The sequence below is a fragment of the Saccopteryx bilineata genome, chromosome 3 (assembly GCF_036850765.1).
Source record: "Saccopteryx bilineata isolate mSacBil1 chromosome 3, mSacBil1_pri_phased_curated, whole genome shotgun sequence".
Lineage (NCBI taxonomy): Eukaryota > Metazoa > Chordata > Mammalia > Chiroptera > Emballonuridae > Saccopteryx > Saccopteryx bilineata.
The window spans coordinates 247,701,261-247,723,380 of record NC_089492.1 but is presented as its reverse complement, the minus strand read 5'-3'; positions in this window follow the sequence as shown (position 1 = coordinate 247,723,380).

The following is a 22,120-nucleotide window of genomic DNA, read 5'->3' as shown; positions in this document are numbered from 1 at the left end:
CAGCGAGCATGGGGTCATGTCTGTGATCCCACACTCAAGCCAATGACCCTGCACTCAAGCTGGTGAGCCCATGCTCAAGCCAGATGAGCCCTTGTTCAAGCTGACAACCTCAGGGTTTCAAACCTGGATCCTCAACATCCCAGGTCAACACACCATCCACTGCGCCACTGCCTGGTCAGGTGAGAATTTTAAAGATTTTGAGATAAGGAAATACCTAAGTAAAATTATAGGTACAGTATCAAGGGCTTACTCACCATGCGGGTAACTGTTCATCAACAAATATCGAGCACCTAGAACACCATCAGGCATTATTTATATTTCCCCTTCCACCTTAATGTGAACTGCAGGGCAACGACTGTGTCCAATTCACTCCTGTGCCCCCGCACAGAGTCTGGTCTGATTCACTCCTGTGTCCCCGCACAGAGTCTGGTCCGATTCACTCCTGTGTCCCCGCACAGAGTCTGGTCCGATTCACTCCTGTGTCCCCGCACAGAGTCTGGTCCGATTCACTCCTGTGCCCCCGCACAGAGTCTGGTCCGATTCACTCCTGTGTCCCCGCACAGAGTCTGGAGCAGAGCAGGAACTCGTTACACATGCACTGAGAGTGAGTGAGACCAGGTGAGACTCGTGCCTGTGTCCACGCTTAGGATCTCACCCAAGCCATGGGTTTCTCGTGGTTCTGAAGTTGGTGCTGGGTCAGGAGATCTCTTATACATGCAAGAGCCCCATCCCCTCCTGCCTGCTGCAGAGAGCAAGGCTCCCTGAGGAAGCACTAAGGGTTGGATTGCTTCAGAGCCGGAAAATGCATGGCCCGCAAGAGGTTCACTTCACAGGAAAGCAGCCCATGGAAGACATAACTTGAGGCCAGCCCACAAAGGAAAATGAATCTTGTCACAGGGGCCCCCAGGTCAGTACTGGGAGCTGATCAGATATCAGGATTTTTAATTTTTTAATTCATTCCTTTATCAAGGGGAGAGAATGAGAGAGAGAGAGAAAGAGAATGAGAGAAAGGGGGGAGGAGCAGGAAGCGTCAACTCTCATATGTGCCTTGACCAGGCAAGCCCAGGATTTTGAACCAGCAACCTCAGCATTCCAGGTCAATGTGTTTTTTTGTTTTTGTTTTTTTTTTATTTTATTTATTCATTTTATAGAGGAGAGGGAGAGACAGAGAGAGAAAGAGAGAGAGAGAGAGAGAGAGAGAGAGAGAGGAGAGACAGAGAGAAGGGGGGAGGAGCTGGAAGCATCAACTCCCATATGTGCCTTGACCAGGCAAGCCCGGGGTTTTGAACCGGTGACCTCAGCATTTCCAGGTCAACGCTTTATCCACAGTCAGGCCCAGGTCAATGTTTTAGCTACTGCGCCACCACAGGTCAGGCTCAGGATTTTGTTTAAAAGGTATTATTGTGGGAGGCTATTTGGCAGAGGAGGATTAAAAGTCAAAACGCCAGCCACCATGTAGTAAGCGCCTGCTGTGTGCTAGAGGTTATGCTAGGTACTCTACCCTTTAACTTACTCTCGTTACCTCCAAAATAACCCCAGTTCTACTTGGCTCCCGACCCCAGTATCAGAGCCTCCTACCTTGTCTCCTCAAGGACACTCTTGTCGCTCCTGTAATCGGTTCTCCATCTAGCAGTTCTGACTAAAACATCTAAAACCTACTTTAAGTCATGTCCCTCCCCTGCTCGAAGTTCTCCAGTGGTGCCCATCACACCAAGTCCTTGCATTGGCCAACAAGGTCTCCCATGTCTTGACCTCTGGTACTGTTTCCATCTTGACTCCTACCCTTGGCTTGACCGGCTCAGGCCTTCTGTCTCTCAGACATGCCAACTGTGGCCCTTCCTTGGCACCTAAGCATCCGCTTTTCCCTCTGCCTGGCACGGGCTGCCAACCCCGGGCTGCCACCTTGTCAGTTCTCACGGAGGTCTTCACTGACCATCCTCTCATTAGTCCCCCACTGTCCAGGTCACTCTCTGCCACATCAGTGCTTTTCTCTTCACAGGATTTAGCACCACCTGATCTTAACGTGCTCATTTATTTACTTTATTTTTCTGCTTCCCACAACAGAGCACACCCTTTGTGGAAGGCGCAAGCTTGTCTGTGTCTCCTCTGGCTCTTCCAGTACCTGGCACAGGGCTTGGCCCCAGGAGGGCCCCATACATACATGCTGAATGAGGTGCATGTGAACGAATGAATGGCTCCCGCTCCACACCTCCTGGCTGGCCCACGAGAACCCATGGGGCCAAGCAGCACAGCCTACACTACCAGGAAAGGCTAATCCCAAGTGTGCGGACTGACAGATGGTGTGCAGTCCCGAGCTCAGGCGTGGCTTTTATTAGTCTGAGTTGCTTTTGCTTGGAATAGGATTAGCATAAATACCATCCCAGGCAAGTGGATAAGGTAAAGCTCTGTTAGTTACATTCAGATTTTGTTTTCCTGCCACAATGCAGAACCATCTTTTCCCTAGGTTAGTTCAATTCATGGCTAAGGGTGCTGCTCGGAGAGGTCACATGGGATGGGAGTGGGCAGGGTCACACAGAGAATCCCCAGATTCCACCCATTTTCCCCCTCTAGTCCCCTGTCTGAACTGACCTCCACAGTGACCTTTTTATCCCATAAAATCCCACCTTACCACACCAGGCAGACAGCCTTTGACTGGCCCGCACTGTCCCAGGATAAAGCCAAAATACCTTCTAATAATGAAGATAAAGACCTGATGATAGTATAGCTACCACATAACTCTCTTACAACTTTCATAATAGCCCTGCAATGCAGATGAATATTATCATCCTCATTTGTCAAATGAAAACATCGGATGGCTCAGAGGTTCGATGACTGGCCAAGGTTACTCAGCCGGCAGGAGCGGAGACAGGCTTCAGGCCAGGCTGTGGGCTGCTGTGCACTCAAGGCCCTTCCTGACCAGGCCAGCCCCCCTCTCCAGCGAAGCAGCCCTGCTCCTGCAGGTGCCCGGGCAGTGGCCTCAGCTGACTGTGCGGCCTCAGCGGGAGTCAAGTCAAAGGCAGGCGTCGGCCCCGTGAAACTTATTTTCTGGCTAAGAAGCGTCACTTGCTTTAGCCTCTTCCTCTTCAGCTCCATCAAGGAGCATTTAACTTCAGGGGAGAATTGTTTTCCACAAAGACACAGAGTTCTTAAAAACTGCTTTAGAATAATATGTATAATAATGAAAGCTCACATTTATAGAGCATTGTGTCAAGACTGTTAAGTATTTTACAGGCATTTCTCAGTTTTTGAAATCCCATTATTTATTTGAATAACAAGCACCCTACACATGATTATTTTTGAAAAATTACAAAAAGGTGTATGGTGGGAAGTAAGTCTCCCACCTCTGCAGCCCTGTCTCCCATCCCCACCACTCCAGACCACGCTGGGACCACCAGTTCATTGGCTGTCCTGCAGAATCCACAAATTACTTCTATCTCATTTAATCCTCTTAACAGGCCTGTAAGAAAGGTATTATTATCCTTGTATTACATATCAGGAAACAGGTTCAGAGACAGGAAGTCACTTACGTAAGGTCACACAGCCTCAAGTGGTACAGCTGGGATTTTGCCCCAGATGGGCTGCTCCTAAAGTTCTTGTGTGTTCTCAGCCCGGCCACCTTGCCTCCCCCAAGGAGAGGAGAACCGGGAAGTTGGGTTGAGATGTGGACGCTGGGCCATCGGTTAGAGCTGCTCACTGACTGGCTTTTGCTTCACATACTGGACTTGCTGCATAGACTCCAAACTTGGGCCACAGTAAAATGACAAATTATGACCTGTCACAGACCTTCGAGGCTATTGACAAATCGTCAAGACCTGACTATTCCAACGCTGAATCCCTCCAGTCATCAGTTCTTGCTGTCTCCTGCCTCCTTGCCCCTCGTGTCCTTGGTGTGCCCTTCGGAAGCGTCAGCTCTGCCAAGCTGCTCAGCATCAACATGGCGATGCCAGATGGGGTCGAAAGAACACACCAGGTAGCTGTGAAACTCAGGCTGCGTCGACTCTGCCCTCCAGCCTGCAGGGCTGGGTTGGCTCCTGTCACCTCTCTGCCTCAGTGTTTTCATTTGTAAGATGGGAATAATTACATCTAACTTTAAAGGTCTGAGGATCCTCAGGCGAGGTAGTGGAGCGAAAGGCATCATTTCTTTTTTTTTTTTCCCGAAGCTGGAAACGGGAGGCAGACAGACAGACTCCCGCATGCGCTCGACCGGGATCCACCCGGCATGCCCACCAGGGGGCGATGCTCTGCCCATCTGGGGGCATCGCTCTGCCACAATCAGAGCCATTCTAGCACCTAAGGCAGAGGCGACAGAGCCATCCTCAGCACCCGGCCCAACTTTGCTCCAATGGAGCCTTGGCTGCGGGAGGGGAAGAGAGAGACAGTGAGGAAGGAGAGGGGGAGGGGTGGAGAAGCAGATGGGCGCTTCTCCTGTGTGCCCTGGCCGGGAATCGAACCCGGGACTCCTGCACGCCAGGCCGATGCTCTATCGCTGAGCCAACCGGCCAGGGCCAGCATCATTTCTAATAACAATAAAAGCTGGAATGAATCTGATTACCTCTATGGGAAACAGCTGGCTACATTCACACCTACAGACTGTTTGCTTTTTCTGCCCAACCCACCAACCTGCCTTTGTCAAATCTCTCACGGTTTTTCAAATCCTTTTTGTCTGTTGCCTTACTAGTCTTTGCCCAAACGCCGAGATATCAATAGAATTTGGCAGGCATTGTCACCCCTGCTTTACAGATGAGGTTCTACGAGGGGAGTGCCTTGTCACTTACAGAGCTAGTGAGAGGTGGTGTGGTCCTCCTACCTGGCCCTGTCACTGCCCGACCCCTGCCCACAGGACAGAGCCTGTGCTTCTCAGCCTGGCACCAAGGCTCACCAGGCTCTGGCCTTGCCTCCCGTCTCCCAGCGTGCAGCCCCTCCATGCTTCAGCCTCCCCAAGGGTATTACTCCTTAACGTGCAATGACCTTTCTCAGCCCCTTCTCTTTGCACTCGATGTTCCCTCTGCCAGCCTGCCTGGGAACTGTAATGCTGGTGGCCGAGGCCAGGCAGGTTCACACTGAACTCAGGCAGACGGTAGAGGAACTGTGAAGTCAGAAAGCACCGGGCCATTACCCGTTTATTGGAGGCTCAGAGAGACAGGCAAGCAGATAAGCAAAGGCTTTTTGGCTTTTCAGCTTTTTGCAGTGGAGGGCAAGGGATCAGGAACACCACCCCTCACGGTGGCAGCTGAGGGACTCAGGGAACTGCACCTCACGGTGGCGGGAGAGCGATCTGAGAAACCACCACCGAGGAAAAGCGCCCATAGCTTTTCACAGAGACACACACGTGGCTCTCCACCTCGTGCTCACGCACTAATCATGCAAAGTGCTTGCAGCCGGGAAACCTAACCACAGTGAGCAAGCCTAACCACAGCTCTTTTCCCCACAAGGAACTCCTTGTCCAGCCTTCGTTAATTCTTCCTCTAGTTCCCGTGACAGGTTTCTGACACATAAGTTGTTGTTGTCCTCACTACTGTATTGATCAGCTTGCAGAGTGATTCAGGGCACAAGCTCTGGAGTCAAATGACCTGGGTTTAAATTCTGGCTCAGCCACTTACTAGCTGAGTTACCCTGAGCAAGTTACTTAACCTCTCTGTGCCATGGACATGTGTTCTCAACTCTATCGTGAGGTACTGCAATGCCGGTGGCCGAGGCCAGGCAGGTCCACATTGGATTCGGGCAGACGGTAGAAAAACTGCGGAGCTGGAAAGCGTTGGGCCATTTCATTTAATAAAGTCTCACAACAGCGGACAAGCACACAGGCAGGAGAAACCGCCTCTCAGGCAAACAAACCGCAAAATGGCCCCTCCTGTGGTGGGCAGGCAATCCGTGCATCCGCATTCCCCAAGCACAAGCCCCCGCAGCCTTACAGAGGCCATGCACACACGTGGCGCTGCCACCTGCTCACACACCAATCAGACAAGTGCTTGCAGCCAGTAAACCAGCGAGCAAGCCTAACACAGCTGCCCCACAGTACCTACCTCCTGGGATTGTTGTGAGGAATAAATAATACATGTAAAACAAAATAATCATAGGGTCTGGCCCAGAATAAGCACTCAATATTAGCTATTTTTAATATTTCTCTTATTTGTATTCAGTGATACATACCCTCTCTCAGTCTCACTAAGCTGACTCAGTTCTGACTCAGTGTTTGGCCTCAGAACCCAGGGGAGGAGAGAGACATGTCAGCACTCCATGACAGTACATGCATTCTGACCAAGTCACTGTTTTGCTTAAATCACCATATGCTCTTGTTCATGGACTCTAAAGAACAAACCCCACTCTGTGACCTCTCTTTTCTGCCCCCCAGAGGTGGCCTGGGTCCTCATGCCCCCCCACCCTATTGAGTATCTCATCGATGAGGAAGGACTTTGTCAGCCCTTCTCTCCACGTTACCCTCAGACACAGGCTGCTCCCGGAACGCCAGGAGGAGCCAGCTGCAGCATAATTTATCTCCCTGGGCTGCTTCCCCAGTGGAGATTTACAGGCTGCGCCTGTCACAGCCACCCTGCAGGCTCAATTACAGATGTGCTTCTAGGCGAGACTAGGGCAGGAACCTGCCTAGACTTGCCAAGCAGCCCCAAGAGAGCCACCGGCCCTGTCAGCCCTGGGACCTCAGAGAGCCTGGGGCCCATGCAGCTGCCTTGCTTGGTATGCATGAGGAAATTGAGGCCAGAGATAGGGAGATAAATTCAAAGTTCCCGCTAGGGAAAATGCACCCACTATGAAGTCTAAAGTGGGCCTTTCTTTTTATATAACAATACTATTTGCTCTGCAAACACGCTTTGAGACTTAAATCTAAAATAAAACATTGCACTTTCGTACACAAAGACCATCTTCTGTCCCCACAAGAATATATGACGTTAAACACTGCCTGGCTTCACCAGCCTGTGACTACAAGGTGGAGTCCCATTCTTGTGGGGCAGCTGTATTAGGCTTGCTCGCAGGTTTAACGGCTGCAAGCACTTTGCGTGAGCACATGGCAGGGGCATGTGTGTATAGCCTATACAAGGCTATGGGTGCTTGTGCTTGAGAGAGATGAGAGATGGGGGATGGTGGGTGTGTGGGTGTGTGGGTTGCCTGCCTGTCTGTCACTGTGAGGGGCCATTTTGCTGTATGTTCGCCTGAAAGGGTGTTTCCCCTGCCTGTGTGCTCATCTGCCATTGTGAGATTATTAAACAGAATGGCCCAGTGCTTTCCGGCTCCACAGTTTTTCTAACGTCTGCCCGAATCCAAGGTGAACTTGCCTGGCCTCAGCCACCGGCATTCTACTTGTCCAAAAGACAGTGACCCTAACTAAGCCTTCTACAAAAGCAGGAACTTATCCCTCTCAAAGAATTCCTCAGTTATTCTTCCCCAAAGTACTCGTGTTGGGAAAACAGCTGTGTCAGGCTTGTTTGCTTGCACTTTGCATGATTAGTGCATGAGCACGTGGCAGAGCCCCGTGTGTATAGACTGTAAAGCCACGGGTGCCTCCCTCAGGGCGGATTGCTTGCCCGCCACTGTGAGGAGCCGTTTGCCGTTTGTTCGCCTGTTGCTGTGAGAAGAGGTTCTCCCCTGCCTGTTTGCTTGCCCACCATTGTGAGAATCGATTAAACGGGAAATGGCCCAACGCTTTCCGGCTCCGCAGTTCCTCTGCCGTCTGCCTGAATCCAGTGTGAACCTGCCTGGCCAAGGCCACCCACGTTACAAGCCACAAACCAGATTGTCAGTCACAGTCACCATAAGACCATTGTCTGTTCTCCCTCTCTGGGTCTGGCTCCTTCATCAGTATCCTCATGTGAGGCCCTTGGAAGGAATTCTACTTTTGCCACCATTAATGGTGTCTCTGTGGGGACAGTTTCAGGGCTCAAAAGTGCCCCACACTGTTTCTTCTCTGGGTGTGACCATCCAGTGGGGCTGGGCCCCCGGGGGGGGAAATCCAGGCCCCCCTTGTGGATTGAAAGCTTATCAATCCTTGGTCAGGCCATCTTCCTTCTAAATCTGAGTAACCCCCAAAGTGACACAGAGGTAATAATGCCCACTTCTAAAGGTTGTCATGAGGATCACATGAGGACATATGTGCATGATACTGACACATAATAGGTGTTAAATAAATGGTAATTATTATTATACTGTCTGTGTCTGGGATCCCCAGGAACAAACCCAGAAATGAGGATTTGAGACAAGCGGTTAATTTGAAAGGTGATCAGAAGAAGCACTATTAAGGTACTGGAAGGTGAGACAAGGAAGGGAAAAAAGTAAAGGGTGTGTTATCAAGGAAGTTTCTTTTCTTCTTTTCCAAGTGAGAGGAGGGGAGATAGAGAGACAGACTCCTCCATGTGCCCCAACTGGGATCCACTTGACAACCGCCATCTGGGGCTAATGCTCAGCTCATCTGGGGCCGTGCTTACAACCCAAGCTATTTTTAGCACCTGAGGCAGAGGCTCCACTGAGCCATTCTCAGCACCCAGGGCTGATGCACTCGAACCAGTTGAGCCATGACTGTACGAGGGGAAGAGAGAGAAAGAAGGGGAGGGGGAGGGGTGGAGAAGCAGATGGTCGCCTCTCCTGTGTGCCCTGATTGGGAATTGAATCCAGGACATCCACATGCTGGGCTGATGCTCTACCACTGAGCCAACCGGCTAGGGCTGGAAGTTTCTGCTCTAACCAGCCAGGGCTCAATTCCAGCAAGGAATTCTGGGTGATAATATAGAAGGAGTTGCCTGACCTGTGGTGGCGCAGTGGATAAAGCGTCGACCTGGAAATGCTGAGGTCGCCAGTTTGAAACCCTGGGCTTGCCTGGTCAAGGCACATATGGGAGTTGATGCTTCTAGCTCCTTCCCACCTTCTCTCTCTGTCTCTCTCTCCTCTCTCTCTCCCTCTCTGTCTCTCTCTCCCTTTCTCTCTCCTCTTTAAAATGAATAAATAAAATTTAAAAAAAAATTTTAAAAATATAGAAGGAGCATTAAAGATGAACCAATCCAGGGTGAGGGAGCAGGGGATGTGCCTACCAGACAGTGGCTGGGATCTGCTGGATGTGTGTGTGTGGGGGGGGGTGCAGTGTGTATGTTAAGTCTCTGGCAACTTTCCTGCATGCGTGCCCCAGGCTGAGTGTGCTCTGAGGCCAAAGAAAGTCCTCAGGCACAGCTGCAGGGGCTGGCACTTGGGAGCTATCAGGTCAGCATGCCCAGAAATGGTGAACACCAAGAGACACAAGCAGAACACTCAGAACATCCTCTACAAAAGCCATGTGGTGTCACTTCATCTAAAAGACAAGATACTTAAAACAGCTTATTCAGGCTGAGGGAGCCCAGAAGGGTGGAGGCGACTCGGTTTTTAGTTCCAGTTCCGTCACCTTCAAATTGACTGTGACCTTGGTCTGAGCAGTCTCTGGTCCTCAGTTTCCTCTCCTGTCAAGTGCGGAGTGCAGGCAGATGGATCTTGAGGTCCCAAACATCTCTGGGAAGTTCCATAATTCACCTGGATTTTTACATTTGAGCCTCACAGCACCTCTTGGGAGGGGGTGGGCAGAACCAGCATGAGTCCCCCTGTGGAGAGCTGAGGAAATCCAGACTCAGAGAAAGGCAGCACCTAGGCCAGCAGTTCCCGAAGTGCGGTCCCTCCACTAGCAATGTCAGCATCATTAGGGCACTTGTTAGAAATGTGCAAATATTGGGCCTCATCCCAGATCTACTAAATCAGAAACTGGGGGTGGGGCCCAGCAACTGGTGTCACCTCCTGGTGCTTCTGATCCCCATACACACGCAAGTTGGAGACCCAGGTCATGCAGTGGGTTAAAGGCAGAGCTTGACTAGAATCTAAGCTCCTGCCTCCCAGGCTGCACATCTGCTGCCAGCACAGTGCTCGGTGCTACGAGGCCCTCAATAAATAGTAGGGGAGCCTTTAGTCCCCACACCCATTTCTGATGGCTCTGTCTCTGGGGACCTTTTGTGCCATGCTGTGACTGCTACTGGTCTTGGTAGGACAGTTTGGAGCCCAGAATGTCAGGGTATTAAGCAGTTGGGTAACTCTACGATACAGACAGTACTGGAGAAATGACCTCCTGACCCTCGGTCACTCAACAAGGAAGTAAGCCAGTCAGAGCCAAAGGGTCCCTACTCTTCCCTCAGAGCTCTCACCACTGACATGGGGGTCACCTCTGGGCTAGGAATGACCATGGCAGCTCTGGATGACTAGACTAGGACCAGCTAGCAGTGAGGTGGGTATGGGGTCTTTTGAGCCATCCGGATACAAGACCAACCCTCCCTCTGACCTTAGATGCTCCTAGAGTCTCTCAGCTCCTCACCAATGCCTTCCCCCTTTCCATCTGATGTGCCAAGGCTTTAGAGAAATCTCAGCTTTAGGAGAGGGGAGAAAACTATAAGCTACTAGTTATCTCTTCTCCACATACCTACTTCCCAGGGCCATTTAAAAACAGGGGTGTTGCCTGACCTGTGGTGGCGCAGTGGATAAAGCGTCAACCTGGAAATGCTGAGGTCACCGGTTCGAAACCCTGGGCTTGCCTGGTCAAGGCACATATGGGAGTTGATGCTTCTAGCTCCTTTCCACCTTCTCTCTCTGTCTCTCTCTCTCCTCTCTTTCACCCTCTCTATCTCTCTCCCTCTCTCTCTCCTCTCTAAAAAAAAAAATGAATAAATAAAATAAAATAAAAAAATTAAAAACAGGGGTGTTGCCTGACCAGGCAGTGGCACAGTGAATAGAGTGTTGTACTGGGATGCAGAGGATCCAGGTTTGAGACCCCAAGGTCGCCAGCTTGAGCACGGGTTCACCTGGTTTGAGCAAAAGCTCACCAGCTTGGACCCAAGGTTGCTGGTTCAAGCAAGGGGTTACTCCGTCTGCTGAAGGCCCACGGTCAAGGCACATATGAGAAAGCAATCAATGAACAACTAAGGTGTCGCAACGAAAAACTAATGATTGATGCTTCTCACTCTCTTCATTCCTGTCTGTCCCTGTCTATCCCTCTCTCTGACTCTCTCTCTGTCCCTGTAAAAAAAAATAAAATAAAAAAAAAATAAAAACAGGGGTGCCCATCAGTGTTCCTCGAGGTAGGAAGTCCTTCCCTCAGCAGAGCCAAAGGGCCTGAGTCCCAGCAGCATCAAGTGAGGGCTGGTCCTGCGGAGGCTCATCAAGGACTACAGCTAGTGAGGATGCAGGAGAGTCACTGCAGACCCCCCGAGAGAGGCCGGGGGGACTTAGGCAAGGTCATTCAGTTAGACCCCAGCTTCCTGACCAGGTCCGATGCTGACCAGATGGGTCTTTGCCACTCCCCCTCCACTTCATGCACTTCTCCTGCAAGGGCTCTCGGGATGTCCCTGACTGCTGCAAATCTGACTCCATGCTCACCGGGCACTGACCCCGGCTTCCACCTTCACCATGTCACTTGCCTGATTCACCAGTGCTCTCCTCATTCCCAAATATAAATCATGGCTGTTGGCTCTGACCCAGACTGATGGCTGCTACATCAGCACTGCTGGCTGCTTTGCCCTTGAAACCCATTCCTCTCTGTTTTTCTAACATCTATACTTTTCTGGTTCCTCTTCCTAGGTCTCGGGATTTGTCGCCTCCTCCCTTTGTCCACCTAGGATTTCAGTGGCTATTTTTATGTGTTGGTCCTTGCGCTGGGTCTGGTGACTCAGTGGTGAGCAAGATGGCCAGGACTTGCCTTCCAGAGCACACAGTATGAGGGAGCCCTCCCACCTCCCTCCTCCCCACTCTCCTGATAACCTTCTCTACATGCTGATGACTGTCGAGCCCCAGTCTTCTTCCCCGGCCTTCCTCCTGAGCTCCAGACCCACACCTCTAACTGCTTGGAGGACGTTTCCATCTGGATGGTCCAAACCAGACCCGTGACTTTCTCCTCTGTCTGTCTCCCCACCAGGCCGTGTGCTGCCCAACAATCCTGTCAAGGTTTTGTTCTTCTCTGTGCACAAGTCAGCAGAGGAGAAAGGAAGAGTATCGGTGTGGAGATTGCTACAGAAGTGAGCTCTCAGTCTAGGTGGGCGAGTAAGACCAGAACACAAAGGAGGGAGAGAGGAAGGGCACTGGTGGATAGACGAGGGAGCTATCCTGTCCTGGCAGTGACCCCAGAAGCTTCTTGGAGGTGAGGATGTTTGAGAGGGCAGCATTTTTAGACGGAGATGGAGGCCGTCAGAAGAACTTGGGTAAACACACAGAGGTGGGAACCCACTGGCACGGAAGAGGAGAGAACAAGTAGTCCTAGAGCACTGAATCTTTACAAATGTTTTAGAACTATAGAAGCCTCTCACAAAGGAAGTCATATAAGGAACCCCAATCCATAAAACAGATACAAATAGAACTAATAGATGTGAGGGGTCTGAAAGCCCTATTCCGTCCCTACCAACAAATTCACATGCCATCCCAACCACTCACTGTACATGCAAAGACACACACCATCCCAACTACTGTACACACACACAGACACACATCATCCAATCACCATACACACACACAGACACACACCATCCCAACCACCACACACACACAGACACACACCATCCCAACCACCACACACACACAGACACACACCATCCCAACCACCATACACACACACAGACACACACCATTCCAACCACCACATACACACAGACACACACCATCCCAACCACCACACATACACCATCACAACTACCACACACTCACCTACATCATTACACACATATCATCCTCATTCTTCACAGAACACAGAAAACCAACAGCAGAGTGAAACAGATAGAGCAATGGTTAGAAGGGCCACCCCAGGAGTGACAGGGGCTGGTCATGTAGGGCCTAGTAAGCAAGGTGAGGAGCTCCAGCTTCATCCCGAGAGCACTGGGGAGCGCGAAGACCCCCCAGCTGCAGTGTGGGAGTGGAGCAGAGGGGGCTTGAACTGGCTGTGGCCAGCCCGCACAGACAAAAACCCTCAAGGACACTAGTGTGACCCTGTCAGTTCCTCCAGGGGAGGGTATAAGTAAGGAGTGTTGCCAAAGTGGCACAACAAGAGTTCTCAGAACCCAGAACTTAGAAGGAAGTCCAAGCCAACATTCTCTCTTATTCTTAATCTTGGACTAGACTCCATGGTCCATGGTCTAGAAGATGAACCCAGCGCAATGGCTGGAGGCAGGGAGGCCAGGGGAGGCTCCTGGTATCAGTGTGATGGTGGCAGGGGTGAGAGAGCAGCAGTACTGTATATGGAACTGACAGGGCTGGATGTGGGAGGTGAGGGAGAGGGAGGGATCAAAGAGGAGCCCAGATGTGCATCTGGGTGACCGGTGGGTGGTAAGGCTGCTCACCGAAAGAGGAACACAGGAGAACGAGGCTCAGGGAACATAATGGTTTCACTGGAGTCCTGCGAAGCGGCTCTGTATGGGACAGCCTGGTGCTGTCATCCAGACCCGCAGACGAAGGGACTGAAGCCAGGAGAGAGCTCTGGGGGAAGACCCAGATTGAGAGTCACCAAATACCACAGAGATGGTAACGAAACCCCCATGACAGAAGAGATTGTCCGGGGAGTCTGTAGCCAGCAAGACCCTCCACTGGGGTGAGGACACAGGGGCCTTTAGGTTTCCAGGACGTTGCCCCCACTGCACCTGTCCTTTCTCCCCTGCTGCACTCACTCAAATAGGGTGACTGACTAGTCCAGGTCACCTGATTTTAAAACTCGAAGTCCCATGTCCTGGGCACCCCCTCAGTCCTGGGCAGACCGGGACATTTGGCTACCTTTTACTTATCTCAGTTTTAAGGATTTAGTTGGTGTCTGTCTGCCCTAGTCCGCGCTAATAAGATTTAAGAGTCGGGGAGGAGAAGGGTGTCAGGAGGATTTAGGGACTGGTTTGGGATGTTGGAGACAAACCTCAGAGAAACATTTTGGATCTTTTTCCTGCCAAGAAATTGGCAAACCCAAATATAGTGGCTCAGCCATCGGCTTCCTGGTGGTGCCACAGACCCCTGCTCAAGGCCCCGCAAGACTATGCCCAACACCAGTGCAGACCTCTGTCCGGTGGGCAGAGGGGCCTGGAGAGCTGTCGGCCAACTCTCTCTTTAAGACCTGGGGTTTCAGGAACTGTCGTCTGGTGGAAGAAGACACTCCAGCCCACCCACAGCACACACAAGCTTTTACTCTCACCAGCTGTGTATAGACCTTGACCCATGCTCCTGCCCAAACTGACCCCAAAATAGTCCAACACAGCCCTTCAGGAACAAGCTCTGTGGAGCTGGAAGGGGCCTGAGGGATCATCACTTCCAGTCTCCTCTAGAGGAAGCGTGTGTGTGCGGTGCGTGCGCACACACATACATACACACATGCACACGAATTCCCTTATGCATGATTACACACACATAGCGTATCCCTGCAGTCAGGCCTTCCCCCTCACCGTGCACAGAAGTCCTAGCTCCCTCTCAGCCGACCTTTCTCCATGACCCCCACCATGCCTCCTCACAGCTCTGTGGTGGGGATCAAATGAGACCCTGGAAGAGATGGGGTTTCATAGACCAAAGCAGGCTGGGCACACATGAAGGTACAGTGGGGGTAGTGTTAGATACACACACACATATGCAAATGCAAACGCACCCAAACACACGTGCACACATAGCAGCACAAGCCCCTTGCCCCTGTGCCCCAGCCGCACTCAAAGCACTCCTGTCCAACCATGCATGTGTGTGAATGCCAGCACAGGGACACAGCGCACACAAACTCACCTGCTGCTCAGAACTCAGGCCTGGTCTGGACACCTGACTCCCAGCAGGCCCCTCCCTTCCACGGGCTCTTTCTGCTCTGACAGAGCTGGCAAAGACGGCCAGTGTCCAGACAAAGTTTCCCCAAACCTCCAGACTGACCTTCAACCAGCCTCAAGTTCAGCTCTGGCAGGAGAGATGATCTTGTGGCCCATCCCCACCCCAAGCCCTGGTGCCAGCTCCCCCTCCACTGATGGTGTGAGCTCAGGTCAGGCCTTGCCCTCCCATCCCTCCCCTGCTCCCTGCGGCTGGACCATCCTCTCTCAGACAAAGAGGGGTCTTGGGTTGGGGCTTCTGGTAAGACACTTGGGCAGCGAGGGACACGTTGGGCCAGATGGTCTAACACACCTAGATTGGAACTCCCTTTCCATCTCTGGGTGACTTGGGCACCCTGTGAGCCTCTCCAGGGATGACGCTGTTTATAAGGAGCCGGCTCAGGGCCTGCCATGCCAGAGGGTTGTGGGAGATCTTTGCTTCCTTTCTGTGAGTCATAGTCTGTGGTGGAGACTGCATGGGGCAGGCAGACTATGTGAAAGGAGAGCGTTTCCAGACCCTGACAGAGCTGGAGAAGCCTGGTGACAGGGAGCGGCACCCCCAGTCTCAGAGCCCGCCTGACCCTTCCCACCTACCCTGCCCTGCCCTGCCCTTGGCCCAGCACCAGCCCTTCGAGCCCCTACACTAGGCTGGGCGGGCATCCAGGAGCACAGGGCTGCGCCCTGGACGTATTTGTGTGTGCATCTGTGTGCACCTGTGGGCGCACACGTGTGTGCAGGAGGGAATCTCTCCATGGAGCTGAGAATGTGTGCAAAATCTCTCAATGAGCCTTTGGCTTGGGGATGAATCTGAAAGACACTTATAAGTTCTTTTACCTTATCTACGTTCTTCACCTCTCTGTGCCTCAGTTTCCTAATTTATAAAATGGAGTTTTGATGGTAATAAAAAACTAAATAATAACACAGCCCTCACAGGATAAAGAGATGATGTATGCAAAAAGCAGTTAGCCAGGCACCCCATGGTTGGTGTTCAAAACACTGTTAGCTGCTGTTGTATGTAATGCAGCTGGCACTGCATACTCATTCACTCATTTTTCTGCACTCACTGACTCCATCTCTGTGCCAGGCCAGCCCTGTGCTGGAGGCTGAGGACACGAAATGAACCAGACCAAGTCACTTACCTCCAGCAGCTTCCAGAATGATGGGAGAGACTCCGAATGCCAACAGTGACAGCAGAGGAGATGTTAGGGGAGGCAGCTGGGAGACAGAGCAAGGGAGAAGAGGGCCGCTGGGAAAGCAGTGTGCCACTTCCACATGTCCCCACACTCCCTGCGCATCTGCCCCACTGGAGTGCTCCCTGTGCACCTCCTGCTTTCCCACCTCCAGGCCTTGCTCAGTTTTTCTGCCCTGAAAGCCCTTCTCCTTAGCTCCACTCCATTCTGCCTGCGGACTGTCCTGCATCTTTGAAAGGCTTGGCCTCGATGGCACTTCTCTGTCCCACTCAGACCAAATGGTTCTTGGTTTTGCCCACCATATTAATCAGAGACGAGCCATTTAACTACTGCTAGACCAACACATGCAGCCTCCTAGGGTTACTTGTATCATCAGCTTGTTGTGTGGCCTTGAGTACGTTACTTTCTCTCTCAAGCCTCAGTTTCCCTCTCTGTAAAGTGTGTAATGCCTCCTTCTCAGGACAGGTGTGAGGATCAAAGGGCAGAATGTTTAGGGAAAACACTTTGCAAAGTGTAAAAGGCTGGGCACCTGCTCAGGGGAGTTTTATTCAAACAGTTTCCTAGCCTATCCTGGCTATGAGGCAAAAGGTGTGTACACGCCATAGACCCGAGCTCCATTTATCTGGAGCTCAAGCATGGGGCAATTTCTCTTTGGGGCTTGTTTGTGTTTAGTTTCAAAGACAGGGAAACTCCCTGGCCCAGGTGATGTGGGTGGGTGGGATCTGGTCAGGTCAACAATGTGGCCAGGGGAGTCCTATGGAACGTGGGGTGTCCTGACTGACTCCTACGTTGGTCAAGTGAAAACTTAACCTCCAGGAAGGAGGCAGGACAGTGAGAGTGTGCTGCAAGGGACAGAGCATCCCTAGGAGACAGGTGACTTGAGTGTGACTCTGTCACTTCTGAATGACCGTAGATCAATCACCTTCTCTGGGGCTTCAGCTGCAAAGCCAGTGGACAGGATTTATGATTTGGGGAAACCCTTATGCCCCAGAGGACTCCTGAAGCCACCAAATGGGGACCAAGAGCTGACACGGCCGCTGTGTGGGAAGTCTTTGGACAGCAACGCCTGTCCCCTCTCAGACTTTCTGGACTTGTCTCCTCCACTGTCTCGTTCCACTCTGTGCTGACCCACGTGGTGAACTCGGGGTTCCCTTGAGGCTCCTAAATCTTTAATCTCCAACTGAGCCCTGCCTGAAATGGCTTTCCTCCCCTGCCGCTCTCCCCTTGAAGGACCTGTTCAACGTCCGCTCATTCCCCAGGACCTGCCCGGCCTCACCACCTGCGAGGGACCCTCCTTGCTTCCAGGCAGGGTTGGGGCTCCTTTTCTGGCCGTAGTGCTCACCTGCTTTGTGTCATTGTTGGTTTTGGGCAGGACTACACACATTTATGCTCCCACTGTTCCTCCATCACCCATCGGTTCAGGCCCAGGCACTCAGCCATGAAGAAATACCCTGAAGGATCCTCTTGGCCAAAAGGCAGGGGACAGTTGGGGAGAATCTGTGTGGTTTTGGTTTCATTAAAAGAGCCCCCAGCCTGACTGATGGTGACGCAGTGGATAGAGTGTCAACCTGGGACGCTGAGGTCTCAGGTTCAAAACCCTGAGGTCACCAGCTTGAGCACAGGCTCACCAGCTTGAGCGCGGGATCACTCACTTGAGCATGGGATCATAGACGTGATCCCATGGTCTCTGGCTTAAGCCCAAAGTCACTGGCTAGATGTTCCAGGAGGGAGGTCAGGCAGGGGGTGTTGTTGACTTTGGAGGGCAACATGGAAGTGGCCCTGGGACACTCTGAGGCTCAGTGCCCAGGGTAGCAGACCTGACTCTTGCACTATGTGTTCCAGGCCTGTGTGGGCAGAACAGACAGGCCACGGAGTTCCCTGAAGGCTCCCCTGAGTGCAGCCCTGACAAGGCCCCTGTGATGCAGCAGCAGTTAGTGGGGCCTCTCTGGGACCTCAGGAGCCCAGACAGCCTCACACTAGGACTGGTCAATGCTTATCAAGGTCATGCTCTGCACTAGGCACTGTGCCAAGAAGTATGAGCACTGCTGGGTAGGAGCGGGGACTCTGAAATCCAACCACCTGTTTGAGGCCTGGCCACACCACTAACTAGCAATGTGACCGTGGGTGAGGTATGCAACCTCTGTGCATGCTGTGAGGCCTAAACAAGCTAATACATACGAAGTGTCTAGAACAGTTCCTGAGAACTATTAGCTGTGACCTCAAGCAAATTATTCAACTTGTCAGTGCCTCCGTTTCCTCATCTGTGAAATGGAACTCATAACAGTACCCACTTCACACATTACTACAAGGATTAAATGAACTAATTTATAGAAAGAGTTTAGAATCTGAGTCAGATACAAAGAGCTCAATAGTCATATCTCACGTGTATCTTGTTACAGTGACAAGTGTGATTTAGAGTTGCCATCTGTTTTTCTCATTAACTCTACTCACCTGCCTTACTGTAAGGTCTGGGCTCTTCAGACACACCTACTGAATCCCACCTGTACTGTTTCTTAGAAGGAATAATAACAGCTGCTGTTTATAGAATTAAAGGAGAAAATAAATGCCAAAAATAATCTTTTTTAAACTTTTTTTTTTTTGGCAGAGACAGAGAGAGTCAGAGAGAAGGACAGACAGATAGGAAGGGAGAGAGATGAGAAATATCAATTCTTCATTGCAGCTCCTTAGTTGTTCATTGATTGATTTCTCATATGTGCCGTGACCGGGGGGCTACAACAGAGCGAGTGACCACTTGCTCAAGCCAGCGACCTTGGGTTCAAGCTGGTGAGCCTTGCTCAAACCAGATGAGCCCGCGCTCAAGTTGGCGACCTCGGGGTCTCAAACCTGGGTTCTCCACATCCTAGTTCGATGCTCTATCCACTGCGCCACCGCCTGGTCAGGCACAAAAAAAAAAATCTTTAAAAATGCCTGTCATTGAGTAAATTTCAATAAATGTATCTACTTTTAATTGCAAGTTACAAATGAGGAAACTGAGACTTGGAAAGATTGTGGAAAGCTGGAGGCAGAGCCAAGACAGGAACCCCACACCCAAGACAGAAAAGGGCAGTCACTTGGCTTCTTGGTCCAGTAGGTGTCTTCATTCTGAAGCCAAGGACACAAGGGCTCCCATCATTCTAAGAGAAGCAGGTGGTGCCATCCAGATGACCTAAATAATCATTTCCCAGCCTCTCTTTCCAGCTTCACCCCAAATACCTCCCAGCCCCCCAGCGGCCCTTTTCCTGCCTACCTGTCATGATGACATGCTCTTTCATGCCTCCTTGCATTAGCACATGCTGTTCCCTGTGCCTGGATGGCATTCCCCCTCCTCTACCTGATGAGCCTCCTGGGCATGAGTGCTCCTCTGGGCTCCTCTAGCACTACACAAGTCGAGTCAGTAATTTTAACCCTGTCTTGTTCCCAAAAGCCTTAGAGAGGAAAGAGTTTTTGTTTATTTCTGTGTTGTTTCCATTTGAGCCTCCAGATTCACTGTTACACTCCACCCTGCTCTGTGCCCTGGGGAGACATGGTCTGCATCCCTCAGTGTTCAGCCAGTGAGGACCCCCTACCCAGGGAGACTGGAGGGTAGGAGGAAAGCGAGGGCTTCCCTGGCTGGTTTGTGTTCCTCTCCTCACTCTTCAGGCCTGAGGACGGTAATGACCTCACTGTCAGCAGCCCCCGCTTCTGCACTCTCCTGGTGGCTTCTCTGCACCCCACCTGCACCTTTGCAAACAGCCCCTTTATGCCATATAGACAGTGGAATATTACCCAGCCGAAAGAGAATGAAATTTTGCCATTTGCGACAATAAGGATGGACCTAGAGGAAATTATGCTAAGTGAAACAAGTCAGATAGAGAAAGACAAATACAATATGATTTCACTTATGTGTGGAATCCAAAAAATCAAAATAAATGAATAAGCAAAACAGAAACAGACTCACAGATACAGAAAACATTTTGATGGTTGCCAGATGGGAGGGGGTTGGGGGACTCGGTGAAAAAGGGGAAGGGACTAAGAAACACAAACTGCCAGTTATGAAAACAGCTGTGGGGATGTAAAGTACAACCCAGGGAATATAGTCAGTAATACTGTAATAACTTTGTAGGGTGGCAGATGGGTACTGACTAGACTTATCGGGGTGGTCACTTTGTAAGGTATATAAATGTGTAATAACTATGTTGTACACCTGAGAGCAACATGATAGTGTATGTTAACTATAGCTGAAAAATTATTAAAAATTAATAAATAACCCCTTTATTAAACTCATTTCAGATTCCTGATTTTACTGGGTATCTGCTGATTCCTGTGGACCCCCAGTGGTACGGTCCCTGCAGGCAGGGTGTGCCTTAGAGCTGGTTCTTTGCCCCAGGCGTGAGCTCCTGGAGGGAGGGCCCCGTCTGAGTCTGTCTGCGTTCCATGAAGCGGGAAGAGGGTGGCTCAGAGAAGACACTGGGAGATGTCCTTGACTCCAATTGTCCCAAAGTACAAATACAGTCACACACGTAGGGTTGAATGAATGGAATTGCATCAAATTTATCCATTCATTCACTGGCTTGCTTGCTCACTCACTCATCCACACTCGTGGAAGGCTCGTGTGCCAGGCTCTGGTGGGGTGGACAAGGGGACAACCTCCTTCATGGTGCTGGCACCACAGTGAGGGGATCAGGTCTAGAGGAGCAAGGGCAAACACGGCTGTCACACCATTGCAGGTGGGGATACAGAGTTCTGTGACAGAATAAAGTAAGCCCCCCCCCCCGAGGGAGCACAGTGATACGTGTGGGTAAAATGGTACATGGTCAGGGAAGGATGTGAAGGAGCCAGGTCAGGCAGTGCTCTGGTGCAAGGACACTCCACGCAGAGGGGCCTGGAGATAGGAGGGCCGGGTCCACTGGAGAACAGCAGGAGAGCGGGGAGGCTGGGCTGGCTCAGCAGTGGGAGGTGGGAGGAGATGGTGCGGGGCTTGCGTTCTTGTCAGGCCCCCTCCAGCTCTGGGAGTTGAGGACTCCTCAGGGAAGCCATTGTCAGGCCCGACCTGCCAGCCAACCACTTTCTGACTCGTCCTGGTGGAGGCCCCATATGGGGAGCTCTCTTCATGTTCTCTGCCCTTACAATCAGCTTGTAAAGAGGATCTTTCTATTCCATTCCATACATAAGGAAACTGAGGCTCAGAGAAGCTGAGCAACCTGCCCAAGGTCACACAGACTCAGGGAAAAACTGGAAATGCACTCAGGTCTGTCTGACCTGCAGCTCAGAAGGTATTTTCCCAAGGCCAGCACATCCATTTGCCGAAAACTTCCTCATCAGTAGCATTGGCTCTATGAGACAGGCTGGGAGGAGGACCCAAGCTCCTAGCTGGGGGATAAGCATGTCCCAGGGCCACACAGCCAATGGGGAAAAAGCTGGGGTTCAAGCCAGGCTCCTTCACAGCCACCCACTTTCTGAAAAGGGAGCTGGCAGGTGAGCAGGAATGCTGTGCCATGCTCGCCATGCCCTGACACTCTTCCGGGGCCGGGGCGTGTTGGCTAATGGGTATCATTTCAGACCTTTCATTTCTAATAGACACTGTGCTGTCACAAAGCCTGTTATTTCCTGCAGCTAACATAGGATAATCAGCATGCTGGCTGACCTGAGGGCAGGGAATGGCAGCACCTGAGCACCCTCTCCCTCTCAGCCATTCCCGTTCTTTCCCAACCAGACACAGCTGTGATGTTTGAGAGCAGTGGCCTGGGGTCCCAAGAGGACCCAGCTTTTTGCGTAGTGCCCCAGCTCAGGGAAGAACTGGCGCCTTTCAGACCAGCTTCAACATTTCATAGCCGTGTAATCTTGGGCACAGCACTTTCACTTCCCAAACCTCAGTTTCCTCATCTGTAAAATGGGGGCAATTTATGTCAGCCTTACAAGGTGGCTTAAATGAGTGAGATGACACATCTTAAACACCTGCCACATAGTCAGAGCTTAGGGTGGTGGCTATGACAGTGACAGTGCTGGGGGTGATAATGATGCTTCTCACATTTTGAAAATAGGGAAAACGAGGCCAGAGAAGGGAATGGGCTCTCCCATGGCTGCACAGCCAGCCAGCGGCAGAGCTGGGCCGAGAGCTTGGGTTTCCAGTCCAGAGCTTTT